Source organism: Cnephaeus nilssonii (assembly GCF_951640355.1).
Source record: "Cnephaeus nilssonii genome assembly, chromosome: X".
NCBI lineage: Eukaryota > Metazoa > Chordata > Mammalia > Chiroptera > Vespertilionidae > Cnephaeus > Cnephaeus nilssonii.
In genome coordinates, this window is record NC_137071.1 from 56,797,601 (window position 1) to 56,813,520 (window position 15,920).

Here is a 15,920-nt window from a genome sequence, read left to right on the forward strand (position 1 = left end):
ATCTAACATTATCTCCTTTACATGCAGCCAAAGCCTCACATTCTCTCCATCATCAAAATGCCACTGGCCTGTGTCAGCAGATTCGAATCACAAAGGAACAGGCTCAGCAAATTGTTAAACTTTGTCTCAATGCCCTCTAACCACACTCATTTCTCCCACAGAAGGAGTCAGTCCTCGAGCCTACAAACCAGGCCACAGACCAGGCCAACTATGGCAGATGGACGTAACCCATATTCCATCTTTCGGAAAACAAGCTTATGTCCATGATTCTATTGACACTTTTTCTGGTTTTATTTTTTCACCCCCTCGTACAGGAGAAGCCGCTAAACATGTTATTGCTCACTGTTTACAAGCTTTTACTTTCTTAGGCATCTCCCATACCATTAAAACTGACAATGATCCAGCCTCACAAGTACTGCATTCCAGAAGTTTTGTGCTACTTTTTGAATCCAGCATAAAACAGGCATCCCATACAATCCTCAAGGGCAGGGAATAGTTGAGTGAGCTCATCAGACTTTAAAAAGGCAAATTGAAAAAATAAAGAAGGGGGAGTATGTAGATACCACTGCTAACTTACTTAATAGAGCTCTTTATTCCCTTAATTTTTTAAATGGTGATGCTCAGGGCAAAACCACTGCTGAGCGACAGTGGTCCTCATGGTCCAGATCCGACCCTTGGGTACAGTGGAAAGACTTACTTACAGAACAATGGCATGGCCCCGACCCTGTTCTGATAAGGGCTCGGGGGTCTGTTTGTGTATTTCCTGAAGGGGACTCTGAGCCCCGTTGGATCCCCAGCCACTATGTCCCGCCCTTTCAAGGTCAAGATGGAGGACGAAGTGGAACAAGAACTCACTCCAGAATTGAAAAAGATGGCGACCAGCAGGAAGGTAGGGAGAGAGAGAGTGTGAGTGAGGAACCCATAGAGGAGAGTGTAGACGTGTGTGGTGTGTGTGTGTGTATGAGCTAGGGTCAGTTAGATTCTGCACGTCTTCCAAGGGGCTCCCTAACCGGGCAGTCCTAGACACCGGAGCCCCACGCACAAAGCGGACACTTCTCGGCGGCTGGTGCGGAGGCGGAGACCACTCCATCTTGAGAAACAGAGCTGCCTGAGACTCGGATCCTGGCTTCTGACACAAACCAGGACCCTGCAGCCACTGGGGACAGAGAACTGCTATCACAGCTTCAGACCAACAAACAACAAGAATCCAAAATTCCCCGCAGATTTCCATGAGTCAAAGAGCCTATCCCCCTCCCCGCAGGCATGCGGATAGCGCCATAGTAACTGATAGACCCGCCCCTCGCCCAAGCTGACAAGGGACTTTGGTGCGCACGCGGGACAGAAGCAGCTCCCCGTCGGGGAAATCTGTCAGTGCGCACAGAGGGCTCCCCTTCAGGGAATTTCAGGGAATTTGGCTTGCGGGTCACAGCTCCCCCTTCGGGGAATCTTAGAGCGTGCACAGAGGGGCCTCCCTTTGGGGAATTTGGCGCGCAGGACGGACTCCGCCCCCCTTCTGAAACTCTGGGAGAGTGCACGGAGCCAGCTCACCTTCAGGATTTTAAGAATGTGTGCTCTAGCCGATTTGGCTCAGTAGAGAGAGCACACACAGGATGCAGCTCCACTTCAGGGAATTTGGCACGCCGGACACAGCTGCCTGGGATCCCTGACTCACAGCGCATTCACACTAAGAGCCAGCGACCCCAATTGTTGGTGCATGCACACACAGGGACCCTGATTCTCAACGAGAAACCGCACAAGGCAACAGAGATTTTGACAATCGAGTCTTGGTGCAGACACAGGGAAACTCTGACTCCTGGCACATGCTAAGGATCTCATTTTCGGCACATACCAACAGTGTGGTGCAGACAGGGCCCCTGATTCTAAGTTTGCACACGAGACCACACGGAACACTGGGGACACTGACCCTGGGCAAGTCTGCTTCCCACCAACCAAAGGCAGCCACACGTCCTAGTGTCAGAGCACTTCAGTGAAACTCGGGTGGAGCTAAGTCCCCACAGCACACGGCCCAGGTCCACGCAAACGGAAGCTTGAGCTTTCTGGTGATAGCCAGAATGGGGAAACGAAATAACTCACAGAGGAAAGAAAATGTGGAGTCTCCAAGAAAGGAAATTAGTGAAACTGAAGCTTGCAACATGACCAAAAAGGAGTTCACAGTAATGGTCGTGGAATTTATACATCAGATGGATGAGAAAATCAACAACTTATGCAAGAATCAGGAAGAAATGAAAAGTGATATAGCTACAATCAAAAACACCATGGAAAGTTTCAACAGTAGACTACAAGAAGCAGAGGACCGAATTAGTGAGTTAGAAGATCAGGTACAGAAACAAGCTCAAGCTGAACAGCAATTGGAGAAAAAAATTAAAAAGCAGGAGGAAAGCCTAAGGGAGCTTCGGGACAACATGAAATGAAGTAACATGCGTATAATAGGGCTGCCAGAAGGACAAGAAGAGCAGCAGGGATTACAAAATCTATTTGAAGAAATAATGACAGAAAACTTCCCGGATATGGGAAAGATAAAAGTTACGCAAGTCCAGAGAGTCCCAAGCAGGATCAACCCCAAAAGACCCACACCAAGACATGACATAATTTCAATGGCAAATATAAATGATAAAGAGAGAATCCTAAAGGCGGCAAGAGAGAGACAGAGAGTTACCTACAAAGGAACACCCATCAGATTGTCAAATGATTACTCAACAGAAACACAACAAGCTAGAAGTGAATGGAAGGAGGTATACAAAGTGTTGCAAAGCAAAGGACTGAATCCAAGAATACTATATCCAGCAAGACTATCAATCAAAATTGAAGGGGAAATCAGGAGCTTTGCAGACAAAAAAAAGGCTCAGGGAGTTTATCACCACCAAACCAGCAATGCAAGAACTGCTAAAGGGAATATTGTAAAAAGAATAAATAAACAGGTAAGAAGGAATACAGACACAAAAATAGATATGACTACAAAGAAATACCTTTCAGTAATAACTTTAAATGTAAACGGACTAAATGCTCCAATCAAAAGACATCGAGTAGCTGAATGGATAAAAAAACACGCCCCATACATATGCTGTCTACAAGAAACCCACCTCAGAACAAGAGACTCACACAGATTGAAAGTGAAGGGATGGAAAAATATCTTTCAGGCAAATGGAAATGAAAAAAAACACTGGGGTAGCAATACTTATATCTGACAAAATAGACCTCAAAGTAAATGCCATAACAAGAGATAAGGAAGGCCACTTCATAATACTAAAGGGAGAAATCCAACAAGAAGAAATAATTATGGTAAACATATACGCTCCCAATATAGGAGCACCCAAATACATAAAAAAAACTCCTGGAGGATATCAAGAGAGAGATTACTAGCAATACAATCATAGTAGGAGACTTTAATACCCCACTATCACCACTGGACAAATCATCTAAACAAAAAATCAGCAAAGAAACAGCAATCCTAAATGACTCACTAGACCAGATGGAATTAATTGACATCTTCAGAACATTTCACCCCAAAGCCACAGAATATACATTCTTCTCAAGTGCACATGGGTCATTTTCAAAGACAGACCATATGCTGGGTCACAGGCAAAGTCTCTTAAAATTCAATAAGATAGAAATGATATCAAGCATCTTCTCAGATCACAGTGGCATAAAACTGGAAATCAACTACAATAAATACAATCCAAAGAAATCAAACACATGGAGACTAAACAGCATGCTATTAAACAAGGAATGGGTCACCAGAGAGATCAAGGAACAAATAAAAAACATCATGGCAACAAATGACAATGAAAACACAACAATCCAAAATCTATGGGACGCAGCGAAAGCAGTCTTGAGAGGGAAGTTCATAGCTCTACAAGCCTATTGCAAAAAACAAGAAACAATGGTAATAAATTACTTAACCCTACAACTCAAAGAGCTAGAAAAAGAGCAGCAAGAAAAGCCCAGTGTAACCAGAAGGAAGGAAATAACAAAGATCAGAGTGGAGATAAATGACATAGAGACCAAAGAAGAGGTGAAATAACAACAGACCCTGCTGTAATACAAAGGATTGTTACAAAATACTACGAACAACTCTATTCCAACAAACTGGACAACCTGGAGGAAATGGACATATTCCTAGAAAAATATAACCTTCCAAAAATCAATCAAGAAGAATCTAAACAGCTCAGTAGGCCAATAACTATCGACGAAATTGAAGCAGTCATCAAAAAGCTTCCTGCAAACAAAAGCCCGGGGCCTGATGGCTTCACAGGAGAGTCTTACCAAACATTCAAGGAAGAACTAAAACCTATCCTCCTCAGACTATTCCAAAAAATTCAAGTGGAAGGAACACTTCCAAGCTCCTTCTATGAAGCCAGCATCACCCTAATACCAAAACCAGATAAAGACAACACAATGAAAGAGAATTACAGATCAATATCCCTCATGAACAAAGATGCCAAAATCCTCAACAAAATTCTAGCAAATCGGCTCCAGCAGTACATCAGAAAGATCATACACCATGACCAAGTAGGATTTATCCCAGGAATGCAAGGATGGTACAATATCCGCAAATCAATAAACGTGATACATCACATAAACAAATTGAAAGATAAAAATCACATACTCATATCAATTGATGCAGAAAAAGCATTTGACAAAATCCAACACCCTTTCTTGATAAAAACTCTCAATAAGGTGGGAATAGAAAGCTCATACCTCAACATAATAAAAGCTATATATGATAAACCCACAGCAAACATCATACTCAATGGACAAAAACTAAAAACATTTCCCCTAAGAATAGGAACAAGACAGGGATGCCCACTCTCACCACTCCTGTTTGACATAGTACTGGAAGTATTAGCCATTGCAATTAGACAAGAAGAAGAAATAAAAGGCATCCAAATTGGAAAAGAACAAGTAAAGCTGTCTTTATTTGCAGACGACATGATATTGTACATAAAAAATCTGAAAGATTCCGTCAAAAAACTAATAGACTTAATAAATGAATTCGGCAATGTAGCAGGATACAAAATTAACGCCAAGAAATCTATGGCCTTTCTATACACCAATAGTGAACTTACAGACAGAGAGACTAAAAAGGCAATCCCATTTACCATCGCACCAAAAAAATTAAGATACCTAGGAATAAACTTAACTAAGGAGGTAAAAGACCTATACACAGAAAACTACAGGACACTGAAAAAAGAGATAGAGGAAGACGTAAACAGATGGAAGAACATACCATGTTCATGGATTGGTAGAATCAACATCATTAAAATGTCCATACTACCCAAAGCAATCTATAGATTCAATGCACTCCCCATTAAAATACCAACGGCATATTTCACAGACCTTGAAAGAACTCTCCAAAAATTCATCTGGAATAAAAAAAGACCCCGAATAGCCACAGCAATCCTGAGAAAGAAGAATAAAGTAGGAGGGATCTCAATACCAGATTTCAAGCTGTATTACAAAGCCACTGTTCTCAAAACAGCCTGGTACTGGCACAAGAACAGACATATAGATCAATGGAACAGAATAGAGAATCCAGATATTGACCCAAACCACTATGCTCAATTAATATTTTACAGAGGAGGCATGAACATACAATGGAATAAAGACAGTCTCTTCAATAAATGGTGTTGGGAAAATTGGACAGATACATGCAAAAAAATGAAGCTTGATCACCAACTTACGCCATACACAAAAATAATCTCAAAATGGATACAGGACTTAATCATAAGACGGGAAACCATAAAAATACTAGAGCAATCCACAGGCAGCAAAATGTCAGACATATGCCAAAAGAAATTCTTCACTGACATTGCCCCTAGGGCAATGGAAGCTAAAGAGAAAATTAACAAATGGGACTACATCAAAATAAAAAGCTTTTTCACAGCAAAAGAAACCATCAACAAAACAACAAGAAAGCCCACTGTATGGGAGAACATATTTGCAAATGGCATCACTGATAAAGGTTTAATCTCCAACATCTACAGGCAGCTTATACAACTTAATAAAAGGAAGATAAATGATCCAATAAAAAAATGGGCAACAGACCTAAATAGAATCTTTTCAAAAGAAGACAGAAGGAAGGCCAAGAGACACATGAAAACATGCTCAACGTCACTTATTATCCGAGAGATGCAAATCAAAACAACAATGCGGTACCATCTCACACCTGTCAGAATGGCTATCATCAACAAATCAACAAACGACAAGTGTTGGTGAGGATGCGGAGAAAAAGGAACCCTCGTGCACTGCTGGTGGGAATGCAGACTGGTGCAGCCACTGTGGAGAACAGTATGGAGTTTCCTCAAAAAACTGAAAATGGAACTCCCATTTGACCCAGTAATCCCACTCCTGGGAATATATCCGAAGAAACTAGAAACACCAATCAGAAAGGATATATGCACCACTATGTTCATAGCAGCACAATTCACCATAGCTAAGATTTGGAAACAGCCTAGGTGCCCGTCAGCAGATGACTGGATCAGAAAACTGTGGTACATCTACACAATGGAATACTATGCTGCCATAAAAAGAAGGAATTCTCATCATTTGCAGCAACCTGGATGGAATTGGAGAACATTATGTTAAGTGAAATAAGTCAGTCAATGAAAGAAAAATACCACATGATCTCACTCATTTATGGATAATAAAGAACATTATAAACTTGAACAAAAAGATATATACAGAGACAGTAAAGCATCAAACAGACTGTCAAATTACAGGGGGAAGGTTAGTGAGAGATGGGGGAGATAAGAGATCAATCAAAGGACTTGTATGCATGCATATAATCATAACCAATGGATGCAAAACTCTGGGGGGTGAGGGCATATCTGGGAGTGGTGTGGGGGGGCAATGGTAAGATATGTACACATATAATACCTTAATAAAAAAATTGAAAAAAAATAAAAATAAAATAAAATAAAAAGAACTCATTCCACCATTTAAGAGGCTACAAGTCGGTCCACTAGCGCCCAAGCCGCGTGCCGCCACCGCCACCACGGAGATCATGGACGACTGGGGGGACATCTCCACCAACTTGGGGACAGTTGAAGAAGCTGACAACGGAGGCCAAGGCCATGGTCCTTCGCCAAGGGACACAACGAACTGCTGAGACTTTGTTTCTAGCCAAGGTGTCAATTTTGGCTGTTTAGGTTTGTGATGCTCAGATTCCATACTGGGCATACATTCCAGATCCGCCCTTACTCAGGGCCGTTACTTGGGATGACCCCAGCATTCCTGTTTTTGTTAATGATACAGATATCATGGGCCACCCAAGTTCAGATTATCTTACTCCTCAATGGGTGGGAGATTATAGATATGAGGGAAGGTCAACCAGGGTCCCCATATGTTTTATAGCCATTAAATATTGGAATAACTGTCTTACTGTAGAACTTTCACCAAGGTATACCCATGGCATTATCAGAGGTGGAGATCCTGAAGAGTATGAAGGATGGATCCGTGGAGAATGGTTCCTTACTATATATGGCCTGCCTGACATCACCCGTACTGTCTCTCAGGGTATCCCGCCCAAGTTGCCTCCATGATTGTATAATGAATACAGGCTATTTCTAAAGTATCCACCTTGGCGGCATTGCCATCATGAGTTGGCTGTGGTACATACTCCCATTAACAATTCCTTTCAGTTATTTGATTGGTCTTATCCCAACCCGCTATGTAGCAGAAGTAGTTTTAAGGCTAGAGAGACCCTGGAGGCTGGGTAGAAGAGATACTCACCACCAAGCGGGGAGGAGTACAGTTAGAAATATTTAAGCTTATGGCCGCTTTAGGTAGCATTTCTTTGCATCATGATAACCTTACAGTGATCACAGGTCTTACTGCTTGTGTACCTCCTCCTTACCTTCTCCTTATTGGAATTGTAGATATTGTACTTAAGGGCAACTTGTATACAACTTATTGTACTCATTGCAATTTGTCTAACTATGTGTCTAGATACAACTTTGGTTATGAGGTGATTGTATTACATCAACCTTCCTTTGTCATGCTCCCAGTTAATATTACTGGACCTCGGTACAGGGATACAGGCTCCCAGGTATTAAGAGAACCGAATGATTTACTAAGCCGCCCTAAGAAGTTCATCAGAGTGCTTATTGCTGGCCTCGTGGCTCTAGTCTCCCTCATGGCTACCTCCACTACTGCAGCCATAGCTTTAACCCAAGAAATACACACAGCTCATTTTGTGGATGGCTTGGCGAAGAACGTTTCAGATGCCTTAGGAGCTCAAGAGCTCATAGATAAGAAAATAGAACAAAGGCTCAATGCACTAGAAGAAGCTGTGATCCTTATAGGAGATCAAATGCACAGCTTGAAAGTGCGTTCTACCCTTCGGTGTCATTCTGAGTTTGATTGGATTTGTGCCACCCCTAAGATATATAATGGTACTATGTGGCATTGGGATCTAGTTCGCAACCACCTGTTAGGAGTTTGGGATCAGACTAACTTTACTTTAGATATCAGTAGATTACATGGAGAGATTCATGCTATTAATGATGCAGGTTCTGCTCTGTTGCCTCCTAGCGAAATAGCACAGAATATTTTTAATGAAATTCAAAGCCTTATGTCCTTTCATGGATCTTTTATTTGGTCTCTGTTAATTGTTGTTATCCTTGCTTTCATTATTCTCTGTTTACTTCCAGTCTGCTTCTGAACCATCGGATCCAGCATCCGGTCCCTGCAAATAGGACTACATGAACTCTGCCTAAAAAACAAGGAAGAGGAATCTGCTGGAGACAGGGTGTAAGCTGACATGGTCCTTAAACCTGAAGGGACTAGCAAGGCTGGGACCCTTACCCACACAGTTTTCCCAGACTTATTTGGATGGCAGTTATCAGTAGAATGAGAGCAACCTTTGTAGAATGAGAATAGCCTTTCATGGCTTACCAAGAAGTCTGTAACTATTTACTGAGATTTGCTGTACTGAGAATTTGTCCTTCTGCTCTGTCTCTCCCTTAGAGATTAAGAGGAACAAAGAATACATTCCTCTTGACAGACCTCCTATTCAGTGTTTTGTGTATAAAATGCATTGCATAGTTAATAAACTCACTACAGTTCCTCGATTGACCTGTAGTCCTCCTGATCCCGCTCTCCTGTCTTTTTTTCTTTTCTCAATTCCCACCTCCCTACCTCAGCCCAGTTCAACCTGTCAAGCTGGTCCTGACAACATCCCATATGTTTGGGATGTTCTTATTTCATTTTCATTCAAATAAAAAGATTTTCTAATGACTCTTGTACATTTCTTTCTGGGTCTTTGCTTATTTAGCATTATCTATTTAATTTCATATCCTTTGTGAATTTCCCAAATATTCTTATGTCATTGATTTCTAATTTTATTCCATTATTCTATATAATAAAGAGATAATATGCAAATTGACCATCACTCCAACACACAAGATGGCCACCCCCATGTGGTCAAAGATGGCCATCCCCATATGGCAGAAGATGGCTGCCACAAGATGGCCAGCAGGGGAGGGCAGTTGTGGGTGATCAGGCCAGCAGAAGAGGGCAGATGGGGGCGACCAGGCTGGCAGGGGAGGGCAGTTAGGGGTGACCAGGCCAGCAGGGGAGGGAAGTTTGGGGCAATCGGGCCAGCAGGGGAGCAGTTCGGCATCCATTAGGCTGGCAGGGGACTGGTTAGGGGGTGATCAAGCTGGCAGGCAGAAGCAGTTAGGGGCAATCAGGCAGGCAGGCCGGTGAGCGGTTGGAGCCAGCAGTCCCGGATTGTGAGAGGGATATCTGACTACCAGTTTAGGCCCGATCGGGCCTAAATGGGCAGTTGGACATCTCTCGAGGGGTCCCACATTGGAGAGGGTGCAGGCTGGGCTGAGGGACACACACAACCCTGTGTATGAATTTCATGCACTGGGCCTCTAGTAGTCAAATAATGTACTTTGTATACTTTTTAAAATATATATTGTCATTGATTTTAAAGAGGAAAGGAAAGGAGAGAGATATAGAAACATCAATGATGAATATCATTGATCGACTACCTCCTTCAAGCCCCCTAATGAGGACTGAGGAGGCAACAGGGGCATGTGCCCAGAAGAAGAATCTAATGGCTCTCTCCTGGTTCATAGGTGGATGCTCAAACACTGAGCCACACCAGCTGGGCTACTTTGTATAGTTTTAATCCTTTTAAGTTTGTTGATATTTTTTATGGCCTAATATGTGTCGTATCTTGCAGTAAGTTTTATGTGCATTTGTAAAAACTATATATTCTGCTCTTGTTAGAGTGTTTTTTATATATTGGTTAGGTCTACTTGATTTATAATGTTGTGCAAGTCTTTTATTTCTGTGATGATCTTAATTTCTCTAATCATTTTGGAAGTAAGATTTTAAATTCTGTAACTATTGTTGTTTTTTAAATTTTTATTATTTAATTATTTCTCTCTTTAATTTTCAGTTTTGCATCATGATTTTAGAGTTTTGTTGTTATATATTCCTAATAATTTGGCTTTTTTATTCATATAACATCATTAATTGTCTCTAGTATTAATTTTGCCTCATGTTTGTATAACCACTCAAGCACTTTTGTTTACTATTCCTATTCATGGTGTAGGTTTACTTAGATTTTTTTTTCAACTTACGTCTTTAAATAAAAAATTAATCTGCTGTATGCTGCATAGATTTGAGTTATATTTTTAAATCCATTTAGCCAATTTTTAATTTTAATCCAATTGTTTTAACGACTTACATTTAATGTAATTATAATGTAGGATTTATGTATGACATTTTGCTAATTGGTTTCTGTATGTCTTAATCCTTTTTCTTTGTTTCTTCATTAAAACTAACTTCATTTCTTCATATTTTGTATAAATAGGTATTTTCTAATTTACTAATACAATTCCTCTGCTATTTACTTTACTATAATTTTGAAGTTCTTTCTTACTCGTTGACCTAAGAATTCAATTTAACGTCTTAAAATATATCAATATCTTTAATTCAATTTCAATATTATATGGCAATGTAATTTATATAGCTTTGTTCTTTCCCCTATTTTGTGCTTCTTTTAAAACATAATTTCTATCCTTATCAATGATGAGCCCATTAACATCAAGTTATAATTAATGTTTATAAAGTTCTTTTACATCAGGTAAGAAAGAGTTACAGATAAAAAGTATATTTATTCTGGCTTTTGTATTTATCTTTATTTTTTGTTTCATGGGGATATAAGTTATCCTCTAGTGCTTATTTATGTCAACTGAAAGGGCTCCATTTATTATTTCCTTTAGGTCAGATCTAGCAATAAATGTTCTGTTTATGATTATCTGAGAATGTCTGATTTTCCCCTTTATTTATGGATTCATTAACATTGAAAGAAAATTAATTACCAGTAGAGGAAAGATTCATGCGGTAATTATGTTACTGGAAAAAATTACATGTCAAAATAGTATATATAATATCTATATGTATATCAAAGCCTAAGTGACCAGCTGACCACTAGGTGTACCATTTAATATATACTAGTAGATAGATAATTTTGCTGGAAGTATAATTCTTTATTAGCTCCTTTTCTTTCAGCACTTAGTGCATATCATCCCACTGACCTCTATGGCTCCTAATGAGAAATCTGCTGTCAGTCTTATTGAGAACTCCTGTTATGTGATGAATCAGTTAAAAAAAAAATTACTTCAGCGAGAAGGAAAAGAGAGAAAGATCAATGTGAAACATCTATCAGCTGCTTCCTGCATGTGCCCCAACCAAGGATCAAACCTACAACCTGGCTATTTGCCCTGAATGGGAATCGAACTCACCACCTTTTAGTGTATAGGATAATGCTCCAACCCACTGAACAATGCAGCCTGGGCAATGAATCACTTTTTATTGTTAATTTCAAGACTCTCTTTAAGCCCTAACCGGTTTGGCTCAGTGGATAGAGAATCAGCCTGCGGACTGAAAGGTCCCAGATTCAATTCCAGTCAAGGGCATGTACCTTGGTTGTGGGCACATCCCCAGTAGGAGCTGTGCAGGAGGCGGCTGATCAATATTTCTCTCTCATCGATGTTTCTACCTCTCTATCCCTCTCCCTTCCTCTCTGTAAAAATTCAAGAAAATATATATATTTTTAAAAAGAATCTCTTTGAGTTTTGAAAATTTAACTATGATGTGTCCAATTGCAGATATCTTTGATTATACCTTACTTGGAGCTCATTGAATGACTTGGATGCATAAATTATTTTTCATGAAATTAGCTAATTTTCAGTGATTATTTCTTAAAATATGTTTTGTCCCTCTCTACATTTTCAAGTCTATTTTTGTGCATCCATTTTTCTTTCTCTTCCTCACAGTGGACAATCCCATTGTCCTATCTTCAAGATCTCTGACTACCCTTCACTCAATTAAAATCTGCTTTTTGACTTTCTTTTTCAGTTACTATATATTTTTCAACTTCTGAGCTTCTATTTATTCTTTTAAAAAATATACAGTTTAATATTCTCTATTTGGTGAGCTATGATTCTCACACCTTTTTTAGTACTTTAGATATATTTTCTTTTAAAGGTGTATTTGAAATAGTTGATTATAAAAATTCCCGTAAGTCTAACACTTGGGCCTCCTCTGGGTCAGTTTCTATTCAATGCTTTTTGTTTTTTGTGTAATGGCCATACTTCCTTTATTTTTATAGGTTACATTAATGTTTTTGTGTGTTTTTTTATTTAAACTGAACACATTAAATAATATAATGGTGCTACTCTGGAAGTCAAAATATGCCCCTTTTCTTAGAGTTAGTTGTTATTACTCTTTTTTATTGCTAATTATTTAGTGACATTCCTAATAACAGATTTTATAAAGCTGTTATTCTTTGTCATGTTGGCAACTGAAGTCTCTGCCGAGTTGGTTTTACAAAAGACCTCATTTTTTTCTTCCTTCCTTCCTTCCTTCCTTCCTTCCTTCCTTCCTTCCTTCCTTCCTTCCTTTCTTTCCTTCTTCTCTCTCTCTCTCTCTCTCTCTCTCTCTCTCTCTCTCTCTCTCTCTCTCCTCTTTCTCTTCCTTTCTTTTTCTTTTTGTTAATCTTCACTCAATGATATTTTTCCCATAGATTTTTACAGAGAGTGGAAGGGAGGAAGGGAGTTGAGGGAGGGGGAGAGAGAGAGAGACAGAAAGACAGAGACAGAAAGACAGAGACAGAGATACAGATAAACATCAGTGTTAGAGAGACACGTGGATTGGTTGCCTCCCACATGCACCCAACCTGGGGTTAGAAATGGAATCTGCAACCTATGGCCTTGACTGGGAATCAAACCTTCTACCCTTTGGTGCGTGGGCTGATGCTCCAACCAATAAGCCACACTGGCCAGGGTCAGAAGACCTTTTTCAATGAGAAGTTTTCTAATAAAAATATAGCTTACCAGTTTTCAATACTATTTTTTAAATTTTAAGTAATTTGCCAAAAAAATCATTATTTATCTTTTTCTCAGATATCTGTGGACTCAATATTTTATAGTTATAGAAGTTTTAGTTAATAAATTTATGAGAAAAGTTCTTTTTCAAAATGATTCAATTGAGAATTTATTCTCAATTAGCATGCCCAAACTCAAGGTCTTCTAAATTTACTAAGGGGAAGTGGTAAATGAGCATTTGGCTCTTTTCTTATATATTGTAGTTTCTTCATCACAATATAGTCCTATTACTCTACTTTTGAGGATGGTAATTAAGTGGCATATAAATTTTTGCAAGATAACATGGCTCTCTCGCATTTGCTAAATTTTGGATTTTTGATTAGGAGTATATGAATAGTTTTATTCCTTCAGTTAAATTAATTTTGGTCAGAATGGATTTGAAATTCCATTTTGCCAAACCAGAGAATGGAGGATTCTTTGAAATTGATAAACTTGAGTTTCAATAGGGTCCATGAGACCCATCTTTATATAAATCAGAATTTAAAATATGTTTAAACACTTGGCATCTCCTGAAACTCAGACAAAAAATATAGATCACTTTAATATTTATAAATACAGACTTTATTAGGTATGTAAAAAGTTTAACTTACGAAGCTGCAAGGTTTTCCTTAAGTAGAAAGATATACCCAAATAATATTATGTTCAAACAAAGAATCATAAGTTGCCATGTAGAAATTAGCCAATCGATGCAGTGTTTAAATTATATTCTAAAAGCAGTGTAATACAAAAATAACAAAAACGAACCACCAGGAGAATCTAGCTTTATGCCGATTCTGTTATGATTTTTAAAAAGTATTAATTTATGTTTAACAGCTTGTCCTTCAAAACAAAAAGTAAAGAAAGTACAATATTCATTAATCATCTTGATTTATTTGTTTCCTATTTAGTATCTTTATTTCTATAGAGTTATATAATAAATTAAGATTCATTCTTTTGCCATGGCCAGGGAGTCTCTGTTCAGCATTGTCATGTGCACTGAAAGGTCACTGGTTCAATTCCCAGTCAGGGCACATGCCCAGATTTTCATCTTGATCACTGGTTGGGTGCTTACTGCAGGCAGCTGATCGATGTTTCTCCTTCATCTTTCTCTCTCTCTCTCTCTCTCTCTCTCTCTCTCTCTCTCTCTCTCTCTCTCTCTCTCCCTGTCTCGGTCTCTTTCTATTTCTGTCTCTCTTCCTCTTTCTCAAAAAATATTTTAAAATATCAATAAAAATCATTAAAAAACACTAAGATTCATCATTTTGAGGTATTCTATTTTTAATTAACCCTACAGATCTACTTCGTTATATTTTACTAGAGGCCCAATGCATGAAATTCAGACAAGGGGCTCAGCCCTTGCAGCCCCAGATACTGCAGCCCCTGCTGCCTCACGGCCCCATGGCCCCATGGCCCCACCCACTGGTCATTCCGGAAGGTCTTTCTGGAAGGTCTTTCTGCCATCTGTTCTAATTAACATATTAGCTCTTTATTATATAGGATGTTTTGTAACCTATATTTATTGTTAGAAACATTATTTTATATATTTAGATAATGAAGTTTCCCAAGACAATTGACATATTGAAAAATAAGATGTATAATGGTAGTACAGTTAAATTAAAATTCACACATTAAGTACAATTTTAATTTTAGTAATTTGTGTGAGTTTCCAGCATAAATTATAAAAAAGAATTTTATTTTTATAGGGAATTATAAAGTACAAGAAATATTTATTTACTGTTTCCCCTTTTATTATAAGTTTACTTTTTTCTAGTAAAAAACACAGTACCTTTATTCATATTAAGTGAAAATGAAATTATTTATTTTATTCAAAAATATTCAAACATTATCACATTGACTAGATTTTGATTATTTGTACCTCCAAAGTAATACTGGCAAAATCTAATTAATTATTTAAGATGTTGTTCTTCATAAAATCACTAATCAGAATAATGCTCAAACATTTATTAAAATATTAACTACATTTAACATTTTAATAAAATATTATAGTGGAAACTATATTGTATCCTAGGTTTTAACTGCTGGTATATTATTCTTTAAGATAGTAAACATTTAAGCTTAAATTATATTTTAAAAATAGAAAAAGAGAAAGGAAAGAAGATGGGGAAAAGCAGCCAAAATTCAATTTCTCAATCCATAGATTATTTATATTCGTAATGTAGATGATAAGAGAGGAGAATAATCCTTAAACAAGTCATCATTAGATGGATGCCATGTGTTTTCCTGACAACTCACAGGCACAGATCTAAAGACTGACTAAGCAAGATAAATTCTCTCAGCCTTTCCAAAATTCTGTATAAAGTTCTAGAATTTAAGTTCACAATTCTGTTTCCACCACAGTGTGATATTTTTATATGTATAACTTCAAATAGATTTCTAGATAAATGTTTTACTATGACTAGATATTTGGTAAATTTCAAAATGTAGGTGCGTGTGTGTGTATGAGACAGAAAGAGAGAGAGAGACAGAGTGTGTGGGGGAGAGAGAGAGAGA